Consider the following 16,618-nt stretch of genomic DNA (forward strand, 5'->3'; position numbering starts at 1 on the left):
TGTTAACGCAGAGCCTCCTTGTGGCATTTCAGACTTAGCGCTGCATTATTTCCAGAAGAATGTGGGCTGGAGATGGGAGACCAGGTGAACTGTTCTGGTCTACAGCTGAACTGATCAGCTTCGGGACCTCTCTACCTGGAAACTCCATGAGTCTGAGCTGGATTCTGATTCTTACCCTAACCCTAATCAACTACTTTTCTCTGTTAGATAGTATTAGTTCAGATAAAGCTTCTTTAGTCTGAGTTCCATATTAGTCAGCTAAGCTGTCATAGCAAAATCCCACATACTCGGCAACTTAACAGAAATTACCTTTTGCACAGTTCTGGAGGCTGGAAGTCCGAGATCAAGGTGCCAGCAGATTTGGTTTCTTCTGAGGCCTCTCTCCTTGTCTTGTAGGTGGCCACCTTCTCCCTGTGGCCTCATGTGGTCTCTCCACTGTGCGTGTCTAGGTCTTAGTCTCCTCTTACAAGGACGTCAGTCATATTGGACATCACCTGGACAGTGACATTTTACCTTAATTGCCTTTCCAAAGGCCCTGTCTCCAGATAGTCACGTTGTAAGGTACTGGGGGTGAGGGTTTCAACATAGGAATTTGGGGGACACCATTTAGCCTGTAACAGGGTCTGACAATGAAGTGCAGCTTGTCTCTCCATATACCAGTTTTTTCAAAAAGCTTCTTTCTGATGGAATCCCAGATGGTTTTCCATCACACCCCTTATGGAACATTAGAGCGTTACTTCTTTGATCTTATTTTTACTGCCCTGCGACATCGTGAAGAACTTCACTTCTGGCACATGTGGTGATTGGATGTGTGCCAAGAACTTCCCGACTGTCTCAGTCTGTGTGGACTGTAACAAAACACCTGAGACCGGATTCAGAATAGCAGGCCTTCCTCTCTCACGGTTCTGGAGGCTGGGGTTCAAGATCAGGGCACTGGCAGAGTCAGGGTCTGGTGCGGGCTGCTTCCTGGTTCACAGATAGTTGTTCCATTGTGTCCTCACATGGCGGAGGGGCCAGGGAGCGCTGTGAGGTCCCTTTTATAAGGGCACTAATCCCAATCATGAGGGCCCCACCTTCATGACTTAGTTGTCCCCCCAACCCCCCCCCCCCCCCCCGGTGCTGTCATACTGCAGGACGCAAACATTCAGACCATAACACCGATGATTCGTGTCTCATCTGACTTCACCTCATAAGCTCTGCACCAGCTTTCTCGTAGGGGCTTTGTTGTGGGGTATCTTTTGGGGGGGGTGTTGTCCTTCCGGTTGGCCTTTCCCATGTATCTCCTTATGTCCTCCTCCCCAGCCTCTTTCTCTTTCCTGTGAGATGAGATTTATTTTTTTTATTTTTTTATTTTTATTTTTTTAAGATTTTACTTATTTATTTGCCAGAGAGAGAGAGCAAGAGAGCACAAGCAGGGGGAGCGGCAGGCAGAGGGAGAGGGGGAAGCAGGCTCCCCGCAGAGCAGGGAGCCCGACGCGGGGCTCCATCCCAGGACCTGGGGATCATGACCTGAGCCGAAGGCAGACACTTCACCAACCGAGCCACCCAGGCATCTCGTGAGATGTGATTGAAATCACTGCTCCTGATCCCCCTGGACCAGACTCTGTCTAACCAGTGACCTGGGGCAGGACCTGAGCCCCTCCCAGCCTTCACTGCTGATGAATTGCGGCGCTGAGCCTATGACGCCTGGTTCCTTGTCACCTCACTGTGAGGGGCCATTTTTTTTTCAAAGATTTTTATTTATTTTTATTTGACACAGAGACAGAGATAGAGAGCATAAGCAGGGGGAGCGGCAGGCAGGCAGAGGGAGAGGGAGAAGCAGGCTTCCCGCTGAGCAGGGAGCCTGATGCGGGGCTCGATCCCAGGACCCTGGGATCATGACCTGAGCTGAAGGCAGCTGTGTAACCGACTGAGCCACCAGGCGCCCCAGAGGGGCCGTTTTGTTAGAGGGTGATACCTCAGTTTGGGGCAGTTGTCTCAGTTGTTTCCCAGCGATCTGCTGCTGCCACCTATGGCAGTGACCCCAGGGGTAGAAGCGTTCAGGTAAGCGTGGTGTTAGGGTCATTCTAGAAAGATGTGGCCTGAATGCCTTCTGGGAAGAGACCAAATTGGAAGGTTGTCTGTGGCAATTACTGATTCTTCACGTGTCAGCAAAGTAGAACTGTTTCTTTGCAGGATGGTGGTAAACAGCAGGCCTGTTTGCTTCTGGCAGTGTGCTGATGTCCTTGGCACCAGAAGTTAGAAGACGTAGCTAATAGAAAGTCCGGTGGAACTCCCCACTCTACTGTGGCAGAGGCTGCCAAGTCCCCTGCTGCTGTTCTCTCCTCCTCCTCTTGGTAGGTGACGCGTCGGGGCTCACGTGGCATTATTGCTCCGTACCCTGTCCCATGTTCTCCAGAAGGAGCTGAGAAATCGGCAAGGGGGTCGCTGATTCGGGCTTGTGGGAGCTGCCTCACTGTGAGGCTGACACGGTCCAATGTTTTTGGAAAGAACATTTCTCTGCTGAAATCAGGAGACTGATACACTTTCAGTAATTTATAGCTAGGTAGTGTATATATTTTGCATGTCAATAGAGGATATTTTTGCTGTTCTTTGAGATCTGCTGGAGGGGTGGAAATAGTCCAGCTCTGGGCAGGTGAATTGTTCCCCCAGTAAGCTAATAGCAAAAGCACATCTGGGGGCAGAAAAAGCTCATCTAGCAGAATTGAGTTTATGGATAAGGAAAGAGCTTGTTGTCTGCTTAATGTTTTATAAATTCTGTCAAGAAAGTTATGAAACTAGAAATTTCACGTCAGGCTGTGGTAAGGAAGGTGCTATGGACTGAATTATGTCTCCCCTATCCCCACCAAACTCGTGTGTTGGAGGCCTAAGCCTCAGTGTGACTGTATCTGGAGATACATCTTCAGGAAGTAATTAAGATTAAATGAGGCCATTCATTAGGGTGGGGCCCTAATCCAATAGGTTAGTGGCCTTATAAAAAGAGGGAGAGAACAAGAGATGTCTCTTCTCCATGTGGTGAGCACACAGCGAGAAGGTGGCGGGAGAACCGAGTTAGCACCTTGATCTTGGACTTCTAGCTTCCAGAGCTGTAAGAAGTAAGTTTCTGTTGTTTGAGCCACCTAGTCTGTGATATTTTGTTACAACAGCTCAAGCAAACTAATACAGAAGGCATTAAGTTAAACTTGGCTATTTTTCAAAAAGGACAGCTGATTGAACGTGAACGCCTGTGTTCAGGCTTGTATGTGAGCCAAATACAGGCATTCCCATTTATTTATCTTTTTTTAAATGGTCTTTTCCTTTTTCCTTTTCTTTTATTTTCCGGCTTTGCTGACATGCAATAAACTACATATACTTGAAGTATATAATTTGATGAGTTTTGACATGTGTATATCCCTTGAAGATAAGGGGCATGTATCTATCACCCCCAGAAGTTTCCTCCCCTCCTTGCCTCCCCCCGTCCTCTCTGCCCCCATCTCCAGGCAGCCGCTGATCTGCTAGTTTGCATTTTCTAAAATTTTATATAAACAGAATCATACAGTATGTACCCTTTACTCCCTGGTCTGGTGTCTTTCACTTGGCAAAACCAGTTTGAGAGTCAGCCAGGTGATTGTGTAGATTGACAGTTCATTCCTTTTTACTGCTGAGTAGGATGCCGTGGATGTATACCACTTATTTGTCCATTTCCCTATTAATGGGCATTTTGGATTACTTCCAGTAGATACATATTTAACTTTTTAAAAAACTGGCAAATCGTTTTCCAAAGTGGTTGTATCATTTTATAACCCTCCAGCAGTGTACAGGAACTCCAGTTATTCCATATTCTTGCCAGTGCTCAGCGTGGCCAGTCTTTATTTTAGCCATTTTAGTGGGAGTGTAGTAGAAGCTCCTTGTGGCTTTTGCATTTCTCATTTAAATGACCACCAGTTAGAGGGGCGCCTGGGTGGCTCAGTCGGTTAAGCATCTGCCTTCGGGTCAGGTCATGATCCCAGGGTCCTGGGGTTGAGCCCCATGTCGGGCTCCCTGCTCAGTGGGGAGCCTGCTTCTCCCTCTCCCCCCAGCTCCTGCACTCTTCTCGCTCTCTGTCTCTCAAATAAAATCTTAAAAAAAATAAAAATAAATGACTGCCAATTAGAGAGTTAGTACATGATCACTGTAAATTTGTGTTAATCTTATAGAAATACAATACAAAGATAACCATAAGAATCTACACTACTTTATTGTATGGAATAGGAACAAAGCGAATGTGGCCACCCTCAGTAGGCGAGCGGCAGTAGGAGAAGTCCTGCTACCCCAGTGTGATGACCTATGCAACCATCCAAAGTGAGGTAGCTCTGTCGACACCCCTGTGAAAGAGGCTCATGATAAAACAGGGGCAAAAAAGGCTAGTTGAACAGTCATATATACCTCTAGTCTTGGATGTGGGGGAGAGAAAATGGGGGGCGGGGTTGTACGGAAGGGGGCGAGGTCTGGAAGCCCTTACTGCTGGACTTGTTTCCGGATTTTCCTGATTCTAAATGAAGCTCTCGTGAACATCTTCGTGCGCATGGCTGATGTTGCCAATGCACATCACCAGAGGTGGAGAGGCTGTGTCCGTGGGCATAGAGCTAACCCCTTGGTCACACGAGTTTGCGATCCGCTGGTCGGTCTGCACTGACGTCACGGCCCTTACACAGCTGCACTTCAGAGTGTGTCTGTCCCCAGGACTGGGTTCTCTACACTGACCTAACCCTCCTCTGTTTCAGAGTCTTTCTACTGGTGCCAGGCTGTTTTCCTCCAATGAACTTTAGAATCATTTGTGAAGTTACATCTTGGGGGGGAGGGTGCGGTTGATTGGCGTGGGGTAACAAGGACAGCATGTTTGGGGAAGAAGAGACACATCTGTGCACAGTTGGCCCTCCCACATGGAAATGTGGTCCTTCTCTTCATTGGGGAAAAGGTATTCACTTTTGTCCCAAAGAATTGGGTCATTTTTCTTACGTAAGTCCTTCCTGTTTTCTAAATACATTAGATATTCTGTGCATGTATTTTGCTGCTGTGAATGGGTTTATTTCCCACTCTATGTTTTAACTGGTTGTTGGTGTGTACAAAACGATTAACTTACAGAGTTTAGAAACTGGCCATCTTTGTGAATTTATTTCTAAGTTTTTTTTTTCAGCTAATGGTTTTGAGTTCTGTGGCTAGACAGGCGTACATATCATCAACCAATACTGAATTTGTTGTGTTTTTTTTTTTTCCTGGTATTTTGCTAGCATTTTCTGGAACAGTGTTCAATAGTGATGATACTTGCAGTGTATTAGTTACAGTAATGTCAGCTGCTGTAACAAAGCCATCCAAAAACCCAGGGCCACCAGTAAGATAGAAGTTTCTCTCTCCTCTGTCAGTTCAGCATGGTGTTCCAGATTGGGCAGCTCTCTTCCCCATGGTTATTCTAGAGACTCAAGCCTGGGACTCTGCCATTTTTAACACATGGCTTCTAGAGTTGCTCTGTTTGCTGCCCATATAGGAGCATGCATAGATCTTAATGGCACACATTCCCTCCACTCATATCTTCAAGGGGGAAAAATATTCTCTGGTGGAGCAACCAGGGCCCGGCTACCACTTTTACCACAGAAGCAGGGAGCATGATTCGGATGGACGTTGCAGTCCCTGCCCCCATGTGGTGCGCACTGATTTTGATGGGGGCACCTCCTGTCTCACGATTATCTCAGACCTGCAGGCCCATCAGATTGCGGTCCCCTGAAACATCAGTTTAGTCTTTATTTACTAACTTAAATGCTTATCTTTATATGGCCAGAAAGTATGCCATTTCATTACCTGATCGGTTGGTAAAGTGTTGAATTGCTTTTCTCAAAGCCACACAGTTCTGCCTTAACATTTTATTCATGTGTTTTTGGTGATGATGGTACTCAAACTGATTCTCCCAATGCCTGAGATCGGCCTCGGAAGCAAATCTGCTGCAAAGTACGATAATTCAGATGTTGTGGAGTGAAGGAAGGAAAGAGCTCTCGGGTTCGTGTTCAGGCTCACCACTTCTTCTGAGATTGAGATTCATGTGCTGGTTGTCTACCCCGCTGTTCACCCTCCGCCTTCTCAGTTATGTCTAGGGGTCAGGTGGCGAAGCGCTGCAGGGTGGGAGCGCCCATCTCCCAGCCTCAGCAGTCAGTGTTACTGTTATAGGACTTCTTCCTAGTAATTCCGTTTTCCTTGGCAGAGATTGATTCAGACATGAGCATGTGACCTTCCCTGACCTATGAGTTGTGGCCAGCTGGCTTCTGGAAAGGGTTTCCTCTAATACAGAGGGATAGGAAAGGAACAAACACTTAACTTTTTTTGTTCCTTTCTTTAATTGTGGGAGAATGTAATGCCTGATGTGCGGCAGACATCTGAGGCCACAGCAGGGCAAGGCCAAGGATAAGTCAACTCACCATGAGGAGCATGTAAGCATGAAAAGGCTTGTCCTTTTAGGATGTTACTGAGCCCTTGCATTAGCCAAATATAGGAATGTGCTCCCCCAGACCAGTTGCTTGGCCTTGGCACCGTTGACCTTCCGTGATGGGGCAGGGAGTGCTGTCCTCTGCATTCTAGGACGTTCATCAGCATCTTGGCCTTTGTTCACCAGATGCCAACCCCCATTGTAGCAGCCAGAAATGCCTCCAGACATTGTCCAATGTCCCCCAGGGGCAGAACTACCCCAGTTTGAAAACCACTGCTCTAGACTTTTGGTTGTGAGGTGATACATTTCTTCATTTCGATTTTGTATAGTTGGATGAGCTATGCTTTACAGCCCAATGCTGGGTAAATGACTCCACGATATCAGACCATCCTTAACCCACGGGAACCCGTTTCCTCTGTGGGCAGAAGCAGGCATACTTGTTTCTCAACAGTAAAGGTGTTTGTCCTTAAAAGATATAGCATGTGCCATGCTGATTGGCACCCTAACCATCTGCATTGGCGTGGTTCTGGCTGGAATCAAGACATGTACAGAGAAACTGCGGAGGATTTTGTCTCCCCGCCCTGGTTTCATCCTCACTGCACAAGCCCTGTTGTGTTTCTGAGGAGGTAATGTTCCTTCAGTGCCTGCTTTATGCCTGCCTTGTGTTCAGCGTCTTGGTTCTGGGTGGCCCGGGCAGTTTTATAGTGGTTGGGTTCTGGAGAGCGGAGCCAGCTTGGGCTTGAAGGGATCTGGAGAGAGCCCCTTTCATGCCTCAGTCACCATTCCCGGGTGCTTTGTTAGCAGCCTTCTTCCTCCCATCATTGTTCTTTAACTGCCCCCTGCTTCTATGCAGATAGCTTATCTCCGGGACCCAGAGGATTCAGATCAGAGTGAACAGGCAGAGCAGCGTTGAAGTGTGTTCTTCACCTCCCACTACAACTCTGAATTAGTTCCTTGCTGCATGTGCAGGTCACATGATCCCAGCTCCCAGTGTGGTGCCTGAGGCTCCGTACTGGCAGAACCAGAGCACTCAGGGAGGATGCATCCCAAGCTCCACACAGCCATTCTGAACCCACTTTGCTACAGCACCAAGGATTGGAAAGTGTGGCTCCGGAGATCTCAAGAAATCTGCTCTCTGCAGGAGATAACATTTCGTCTTATTTGAGTGTGCCAATTCTGTTCTTCTGGGTGTGAATTTTAAAGAATATTGAGTTCTACCAGTAGAACTTTTGGGACTGAAGCCTGTTTGGGATTTGTAATGAGACTCTTTCCCCAAGATATTCTTGCTGCTTTTCTGGCTCTGACTAACAAGTTGGTTTCCATATAATAGGCTTTTGGTTTGTTTGTTAAATATATCATTTGTATGTGGGTTAAAATACATTTAAACAGCAGAAAAGAAGGTGAGTCCAGACAGCAAGTCATTTAGTATCTTAAGATATGCTCACTTTTATGAGATCTTCTGGTTTGCGGTTATAAATTCTTAAGTATTTTAGTATTCTCTGCATCACATATGTGTCAGCGTTTAGTCCTGAAGGGCACGTTTGCCCCACATGTTCATTTCCTTTAATGTGGTTCACTATCGAACTCTGCTGCCTTGACCTCCTCCCGCCCTTGTCCATCATTCCAGCCTCTTGGCTCATAGCCCCCACAATAGAATGATTCCCTTTAGTGAGCCCCTGTTACGAGCTTGTCACTCATCGTTTCTCAGACCTATAATCCTCTGCAGTTGGTGCTGTTCAACCCCTTTTACTGGTGAGGACACCGCGGGAAGCTCAGGCTTGCTTGAGGCTTCCTCGTTCAGCGTACAGTGTCCAGCTCAGCCGGCGCGGCTGCAGAGCCCACGTACAGGTGCATGGCCGGGAGTGCGGGCTCAGGACCTGCAGTGCACTGCGAAAAGGCTAAGGTGCAAGTCTGGGAACATGGAGGGCATTACAGCTAGCCATCTAAGGTTTCTGTGTGGGAAGACAGGGAAGACTGCTATTAGTGGTGAGAGGGAGTGGTTTCTACAAAAATGTTGTAATAAACTCACAAGGGGAAAAATAAAGAGCAGTATTTGGGCATGTGTATTGCAGCTTGCCTTCTGTGAGGTAGCAATGCGATGTTGTGGTTTGTTTGGGGTTTGTTTGGGGTTTTTTGTTTTTAAGAGCGAGGGAAGGGGCAAGGGGAGAGAGAGAGAGAGAGAGAGAGGAGAATCCAAGCAGACTCCACACCCAGTGTGGACCCCAGCGCAGGGCTTGTTCCCACAACCCTGAGATCATGACCTGAGCCAAAATCAAGAGTCAGACGCTTAACCGGTTGAGTCACCCAGGTGCCCTGTCATGTTTTTTTTTTTTTTTAAGATTTTCTTTATTTAATTAAGAGAGAGACACACACACACACAGCAAGAGAGGGAACACAAGCAGGGGGAGTGGGAGAGGGAGAAGCAGGCTCTCCACTGAGCAGGGAGCCCGATGTGGGGCTCGATCCCAGGACCCTGGGATCATGACCCGAGCCGAAGGCAGTCTCTTAACTGAGCCACCCAGGCGCCCCACCCTGTCATGTTTTAAGAAGGAGTTTTCTGACCCAGTGTAGAGATTCCCAAGTCCTCTCAACCGAGAGCCTGGACCTGGTATTCGTGTCACATGGGTACAGATGCGTGCATTCCTTGTGAATCCGATGCCCTGGGGAAATGGGAATGGCATGAACACCCGGGATGTTTCGGCTCCTTTTGAGCCTCACCTGCCCGACCAGGTCCCTGTGCTCAGGGAACCCGTGCTGGGCTAGGCAGCGGAGGAAGGGTGGTGCCCGACTGGGCCCCAGGTCGGCGCGTTCCGAGACTGTGCTTTCCGTGACACTTCCCCTGCCTCGCTTTGTCATGAGTTAGACCAGCAGCACGTTCTCCCCACAGCAGAGCCACCTCTGGGTCAGCTGAGAAAAAGGAGTTTCACAGACTGCAGCTCGGAGGCGTCGTCGGCCCAGGGCTTGCGGTATCAGGCCGTCGTGCCCGTGGATGTGTCGTCGGTGGCCACCGGCCGTGGGTCGGCCTGCTGTCCCCGCCCTGGCCTGGGGTAGCCACCGCCTTCACCTCTGGGCCGCGCTTGTAAAGCCTCCCGTGGTGTGTGTGCTCAGCTGTCGGTGGGGCTCCTAGCAGGCAGCGCGATGAGAAAGTGTAAGTTAGTATTAGCTCCGGCAGTAAGACAGAGCCAATTCAAAAGGAATAAAAATAATTGTAAGACATTTTTAAAAGCAAAACATGTATTCTGATGTGTCTCTACCTCACGTGGAAGGTCGGGTGAAGCAGAGAATGCTGTGCCCTGCTAGCAGCTTTCCTGCAAGCCGAGGTCGTGGTTGGGTGGGGGGGGGTGGGGGGGTGGTGGGTGTTGGAAGGCAAGCGGTGACGACTCAGCCGGGGCACGGCTCGACAGGTTTGCCCTCAGCGGGCTGCGGATGCGACAGCGCCACACAGCCATGTGTCAGTCCGGGACCTTCTCAAGAAGCAAGCGCTCATTTCCAGGGAGGATGTACGGGTGTCACTGCCCCAGTTAAACAGAAGCGGACTTCATGGGTCCTCTGTGAAATCCCCACTGCCTGTCCTGCCTGTTAGGGCCCTGTTGCTGCTCCTGTCTCTTGCTGTCCCCGCCCTCCCAAGCTGGCACGGTGGCCAAGTCACTGCCATTTCAGGGGGACATGACGCTCTTCACCATCTCCGCCTGCAGGACTTGGCCTACTTTCATGTGGGAAGTCCTGGCCAGTTGGTTATTAGTGTCTGTCCTGTTTTCCTTCTGTCTGAAGGGCACCATTGGTGGTCCTTGGCAGGGATTTAATGAGTGTTCAAGCTTGTGCCTCCTGGCCAGCCTTACTCATGGTACAGCTTCGGTTTTGGGCATGAAATGAACAGCCTTTTAAAGATGACCAACTTCCAGAAGGAAAACCTGCTGGTATTTTACCATTTGCTTGATGCGAGCCCTGCTTTTAAATTGGCTTGCTTGTGTGTTTCTTTATAGACGAGCATCTGGCATTCCAAAGTCAGTCTTATCACCGCAAAGAGCAGGTCTGGGCGATCTCTTCTGGGAACTTCCGAAAATCAAACGTAACTCACCCCCTTCCCACATTGTTTAATTTCTCTTTAAAAATTTTTCAATTGTGATAAGATATACTTAACATACAATTTAGTCTTAACCATTTTTTAAGTGTATTGAAGTACTTTCTGAGTCCGTGGTCTGCCTTTTTGAAATTTTTAACCGTTTCTTACACAGACCCAGTCTACATCGTGCTGAGTCCTGCCAGATAGCGTGATGTCAAAGTAAAAGTGCAGTGCAGACATTCTCATGGGTGAAGCAAGGCGAGATACCTCCTGGTCTCTATTAACGAAGCTTGGATGTGGTTCCAACCTTCCTTTCTCAAACTTATGTTTTATAAATTTTTTTATTATTTTAAGGTCAGCCTGCCGAGCCAATGCAGACAGTGAGGTCCAAACTATTACATCTTGATTATAGCTCAAGGAATGCTTTTAAAATACTGTCATTCTTGAGGAAAATAAGGAAGGAAGGTTTATTTCTGGTTTAATCGTAGCTTTTCCTTTCTGTTTAGCACTTAGCAGTTGGGTGACACACAGCATTCATTTCTTTTTTCTTTTTGGGTGATAAAATATACATAAAATTTACCATTTTAACTGTTTACGAGTGTACTGTTCCGTGGCATTCAGTATGTTTACATTGTTGTACAACCAGCACCACCATCCAAAACTGAGACCATTCCCATTAAACGCAGGCTGCCCTCCCCCTCCCCCAGCCCCTGATCCCCTCCCCCATTCACTTTCTGTGTCTGTCCCTTGGACGACTCTAGGGACCTCGTGTAAGTGGAATCGTACAGCGTGTGTTCTTTTACGTCCGGCTTATTGCATTGAGTGCAGTGTCTTCGGGGTTCATCCATGTGGTAGCGTGCCTCAGGATTTCCTTCCTTGTTAAGGCTGAGTAACAGTCCACTGTATGTATAGACCACATTTTATTGATCCATTCTTAACATTTGGGTTGTTTTCACCTTTTGGCTATTGTGAATAGCGCTGCAGTGAACATGGGTGTGCAAATACCTGTTTGAGTCCTTGCTCTCAGTTCTTCTGCACATGTGCTCAGAAGTGGAATTGTTGGATCATACAGTAATTTGGTAAACGTCAAATATTTAATCTTTTTTTAAACAATTTTGTTTTTTATAAATAATTTTTTATTATTATGTTAATCACCATACATTACATCATTAGTTTTTGATGTAGTGTTCCATGATTCATTGTTTGTGCATAACACCCAGTGCTCCACGCAGATTGTGCCCTCTTTAATACCCATCACCAGGCTAACCCATCCCCCCGCCCCAGAACCCTCAGTTTGTTTTTCAGAGTCCATCGTCTCTAATGGTCCGTCTCCCCCTCCGATTTACTCCCCTTCATTCTTTCCCTCCTGCTATCTTCTTCTTTTTTTTTTCTTAACATATATTGCATTATTTGTTTCAGAAGTACAGATCCGTGATTCATCAGTCTTGTACAATTCACAGTGCTCACCATAACCCATACCCTCCCCAATGTCTATCACCCAGCCACCCCATCCCTCCCACCCCCCACCACTCCAGCAACCCTCAGTTTGTTTCCTGAGATTAAGAATTCCTCATATCAGTGAGGTCATATGATACATGTCTTTCTCTGATTGACTTATTTCACTCAGCATAACACCCTCCAGTTCTATCCACGTCGTTGCAAATGGCAAGATCTCATTCCTTTTGATGGCTGCATAATATTCCATTGTGTATATATACCACATCTTCTTTATCCATTCATCTATCGATGGACATCTTGGCTCTTTCCACAGTTTGGCTATTGTGGACATTGCTGCCATAAACATTGGGGTGCACGTACCCCTTCGGATCCCTACATTTGTATCTTTGGGGTCACTACCCAGTAGTGCAATTGCCAGATCATATGGTAGCTCTATTTTCAACTGTTTGAGGAACCTCCATACTGTTTTCCAGAGGGGTTGCACCAGCTTGCATTCCCACCAACAGTGTAGGAGGGTTCCCCTTTCTCCACATCTCCGCCAACATCTGTCGTTTCCTGACTTGTTAATTTTAGCCATTCTGACGGGTGTGCGGTGGTATCTCATTGAGGTTTTGATTTGGATTTCCCTGATGCCGAGCGATGTTGAGCACTTTTTCATGTGTCTGTTGGCCATTTGGATGTCTTCTTTGGAAAAATGTCTGTTCATGTCTTCTGCCCATTTCTTGATTGGATTATTTGTTCTTTGGGTGTTGAGTTTGATAAGTTCTTTATAGATTTTGGATACTAGCCCTTTATCTGATATGTCATTTGCAAATATTTTCTCCCATTCTGTCGGTTGTCTTTTGGTTTTGTGGACTGTTTCTTTTGCTGTGCGAAAGCTTTTTATCTTGATGAAATCCCAATAGTTCATTTTTGCCCTGGCTTCCCTTGCCTTTGGCGCTGTTTCTAGGAAGAAGTTGCTGTGGCTGCGGTCGAAGAGGTTTCTGCCTGTGTTCTCCTTTACGATTTTGATGGACTCCTGTCTCACATTTAGGTCTTTCAAACATTTGGAGTCTATTTTTGTGTGTGGTGTAAGGAAGTGGTCCAGTTTCATTCTTCTGCATGTGGCTGTCCAATTTTCCCAACACCATGTGTTGAAGAGACTGTCTTTTTTCCATTGGACATTCTTTCCTGCTTCGTCAAAGATAAGTTGACCATAGAGTTGAGGGTCCATTTCTCGGCTCTCGATTCTGTTCCATTGATCTATGTGTCTGTTTTTGTGCCAGTACCATACTGTCTTGATGATGACAGCTTTGTAATAGAGCTGGAAGTCCGGAATTGTGATGCCGCCAGCTTTGCTTTTCTTTTTCAATATTCCTCTGGCTATTCTGGGTCTCTTCTGGTTCCATACAAATTTTAGGATTATTTGTTCCATTTCTTTGAAAAAGGTGGACAGTATTTTGATGGGGATTGCATTGAATGTGTAGATTGCTCTAGGTAGCACTGACATCTTCACAATGTTTGTTCTTCCAATCCATGAGCATGGAACGTTTTTCCATTTCTTTGTGTCAATTTCTTTCATGAGTATTTTATAGTTTTCTGAGTACAGGTCCTTTGCCTCTTTGGTTAAATTTATTCCTAGGTAGCTTATGGTTTTGGGTGCAATTGTGAATGGGATCGACTCCTTGATTTGACTCTCTTCTGTCTTGTGGCTGGTGTATAGGAATGCCACTGATTTCTGTGCATTGACTTTATATCCTGCCACTTTACTGAATTCCTGTATGAGTTCTAGCAGTTTAGGGGTGGAGTCTTTTGGGTTTTCCACATACAGTATCATATCATGTGCAAGGAGTGAGAGTTTGACTTCCTCTTTGCCGATTTGGATGCATTTGATTTCTTTTTGTTGTCTGATTGCTGTGGCTAAGACTTCTAATAGTATGTTGAATAGCAGTGGTGAGAGTGGACATCCCTGCCGCATTCCTGACCTTAGGGGAAAAGCTCTCAGCTTTTCCCCATTGAGAATGATATTCGCTGTAGGTTTTTCATAGATGGCTTTTCTGATAATTGAGGTATGTACCCTCTATCCCTATACTCTGAAGAGTTTTGATCAAGAAAGGATGCTGTACTTTGTCAAATGGTTTTTCTGCATCTGTTGAGAGGATCATATGATTCTTGTTCTTTCTTTTGTTAATGTATTGTATCACGTTGATTGATTTGCTGATGTTGAACCAGCCTTGCAGCCCAGGGATAAATCCCACTTGGTCGTGGTGAATAATCCTTTTAATGTACTGTTGGATCCCATTGGCTAGTATTTTGGTGAGAATTTTTGCAACCATGTTCATCAAGGATATTGGTCTGTAATTCTCCTTTTTGATGGGGTCTTTGTCTGGTTTGGGGATCAAGGTAATGCTGGCCTCATAAAATGAGTTTGGAAGTTTTCCTTCCATTTCTATTTTTTGGAACAGTTTCAGGAGAATAGGTATTAATTCTTCTTTAAATGTCTGATAGAATTCCCCCGGGAAGCCATCTGGCCCTGGGCTTTTGTTTCTTGGGAGATTTTTGATGACTGCTTCAATTTCCTTAGTGGCTATAGGTCTGTTCAGGTTTTCTATTTCTTCCTGGTTCAATTTTGGTAGTTGATACATCCCTAGGAATGCACCCATTTCTTCCAGGTTATCTAATTTGCTGGCATAGAGTTGCTCATAATATGTTCTTCTAATTGTTTGTATTTCTTTGGTGTTGGTTGTGATCTCTCCTCTTTCATTCATGATTTTGTTGATTTGGGTCATTTCTCTTTTCTTTTTGATCAGTCTGGCCAGGGGTTTATCAATCTTGTTAATTCTTTCAAAGAACCAGCTCCTAGTTTCGTTGATCTGTTCTACTGTTCTTTTGGTTTCTAGTTCATTGACTTCTGCTCTGATCTTTATTATTTCTCTTCTCCTGCTGGGTTTAGGCTTTATTTGCTGTTCTTTCTCCAGCTCCTTTAGGTGTAGGGTTAGGTTGTGTATTTGAGACCTTTCTTGTTTCTTGAGAAAGGCTTGTCTTGCTATATACTTTCCTCTCAGGACTGCCTTTGCTGTATCTCAAAGATTTTGAACAGTTGTGTTTTCATTTTCATTGGTTTCCATGAATTTTTTTAATTCTTCTTTAATTTCCTGGTTGACCCACTTATTCTTTAGTAGGATGCTCTTTAGCCTCCATGTATTTGAGTTCTTTCTGACTTTCCTCTTGTGCTTGAGTTCTAGTTTCAAAGCATTGTGGTCTGAAAATATGCAGGGAATAATCCCAGTCTTTTGGTACCGGTTGAGACCTGCTTTGTGACCTAGGATGTGATCAATTCTGGAGAATGTTCCATGGGCACTAGAGAAGAATGTGTAATCCGTTGCTTTGGGATGGAATGTTCTGAATATGTCTGTGAAGTCCATTTGGTCCAGTGGGTCATTTGAAGTCTTTATTTCCTTGTTGATCTTTTGCTTAGATGATCTGTCCATTTCAGTCAGGGGGGTGTTAAAGTCATTTAACAATACAATTATTGTATTGTTGTCAATGTGTTTCTTCGCTTTTGTTATTAATTGCCTTATATAATTGGCTGCTCCCGTGTTAGGGGCATAGATATTTACAATTGTTAGATCTTCTTGTTGGATAGACACTTTAAGTAGGATATAGTGTCCTTCTTCATCTCTTATTACAGTCTTTGTTTTAAAATCTAATTTGTCTGATATAAGGATTGCCACCCCAGCTTTCTTTTGGTGTCCATTAGCATGGTAAATGGCTATGCACCCCCTCACTTTCAATCTGGGGGTGTCTTTGGGTCTAAAACGAGTCTCTTGCAGACAGCATATGGATGGGTCTTGTTTTTTAATCCAATCTGATAGCCTGTGTCTTTTGATTGGGGCATTGAGCCCATTTACATTCAGGGTAACTATTGAAAGGTATGAATTTAGTGCCATTGTATTGCCTGTAAGGTGACTGTGACTGTATATTGTCTGTGTTCCTTTCTGATCTATGCCGCTTTTAGGCTCTCTTTTTGCTTAGAGGACCTCTTTCAATATTTCTTGTAGGGCTGGTTTTGTTTGCAAATTCCTTTAGTTTTTGTTTGTCCTGGAAGCTTTTTATCTCTCCATTTTCAATGATAGCCTAGCTGGATATGGTATTCTTGGCTGCATATTTTTCTCGTTTAGTGCTCTGAAGATATCTTGCCAGTCCTTTCTGGCCTGCCAGGTCTCTGTGGATAGGTCTTTTGCCAATCTAATGTTTCTACCATTGTAGGTTACAGATCTCTTCTCCCGAGCTGCTTGCAGGATTTTCTCTTTGTCTCTGAGACTCGTAAGTTTTACTATTAGATGTCGGGGTGTTGACCTATTTTTATTGATTTTGAGAGGGGTTCTCTGTGCCTGCTGGATTTTGATGCCTGTTTCCTTCCCCACATTAGGGACGTTCTCTGCTATTATTTGCTCCAATATACCTTCTGCCCCTCTCTCTCTTTCTTCTTCTTCTGGGATCCCAATTATTGTAATGTTGTTTTGTCTTATCGTATCGCTTATCTCTCGAATTCTGCCCAATGATCCTGTAGTTGTTTCTCTTTTTCTCAGCCTCTTTATTTTTCATCATTTGGTCTTCTATATCGCTAATTCTCTCTTCTGCCTCATTTATCCTAGCAGTTAGTGCCCCCATTTTTGATTGCA

The 16,618-nt window shown here is 45.6% G+C and overlaps 1 protein-coding gene across 8 annotated transcripts in view; it reads left to right on the forward strand.

Annotated features, from left to right (window-relative positions):
- The window catches only part of DOP1B (DOP1 leucine zipper like protein B), a 112,741-nt gene that overhangs the window by 13,994 nt on the left and 82,129 nt on the right, over nucleotides 1–16,618 (forward strand). Inside the window, exon 2 of one of the 8 annotated variants that reach the window (XM_027584116.1) lies at nucleotides 2,176–2,336. The exons of the other annotated variants lie outside the window; for them this stretch is intronic. The gene's annotated coding sequence lies outside the window, so the exon portion shown is untranslated. The remainder of the gene's footprint in view (nucleotides 1–2,175; nucleotides 2,337–16,618) is intronic. 8 annotated transcript variants of the gene reach the window in all.

The sequence above is a fragment of the Zalophus californianus genome, chromosome 1, assembly GCF_009762305.2.
Source record: "Zalophus californianus isolate mZalCal1 chromosome 1, mZalCal1.pri.v2, whole genome shotgun sequence".
In the NCBI taxonomy this organism is placed as follows: Eukaryota; Metazoa; Chordata; class Mammalia; order Carnivora; family Otariidae; genus Zalophus; species Zalophus californianus.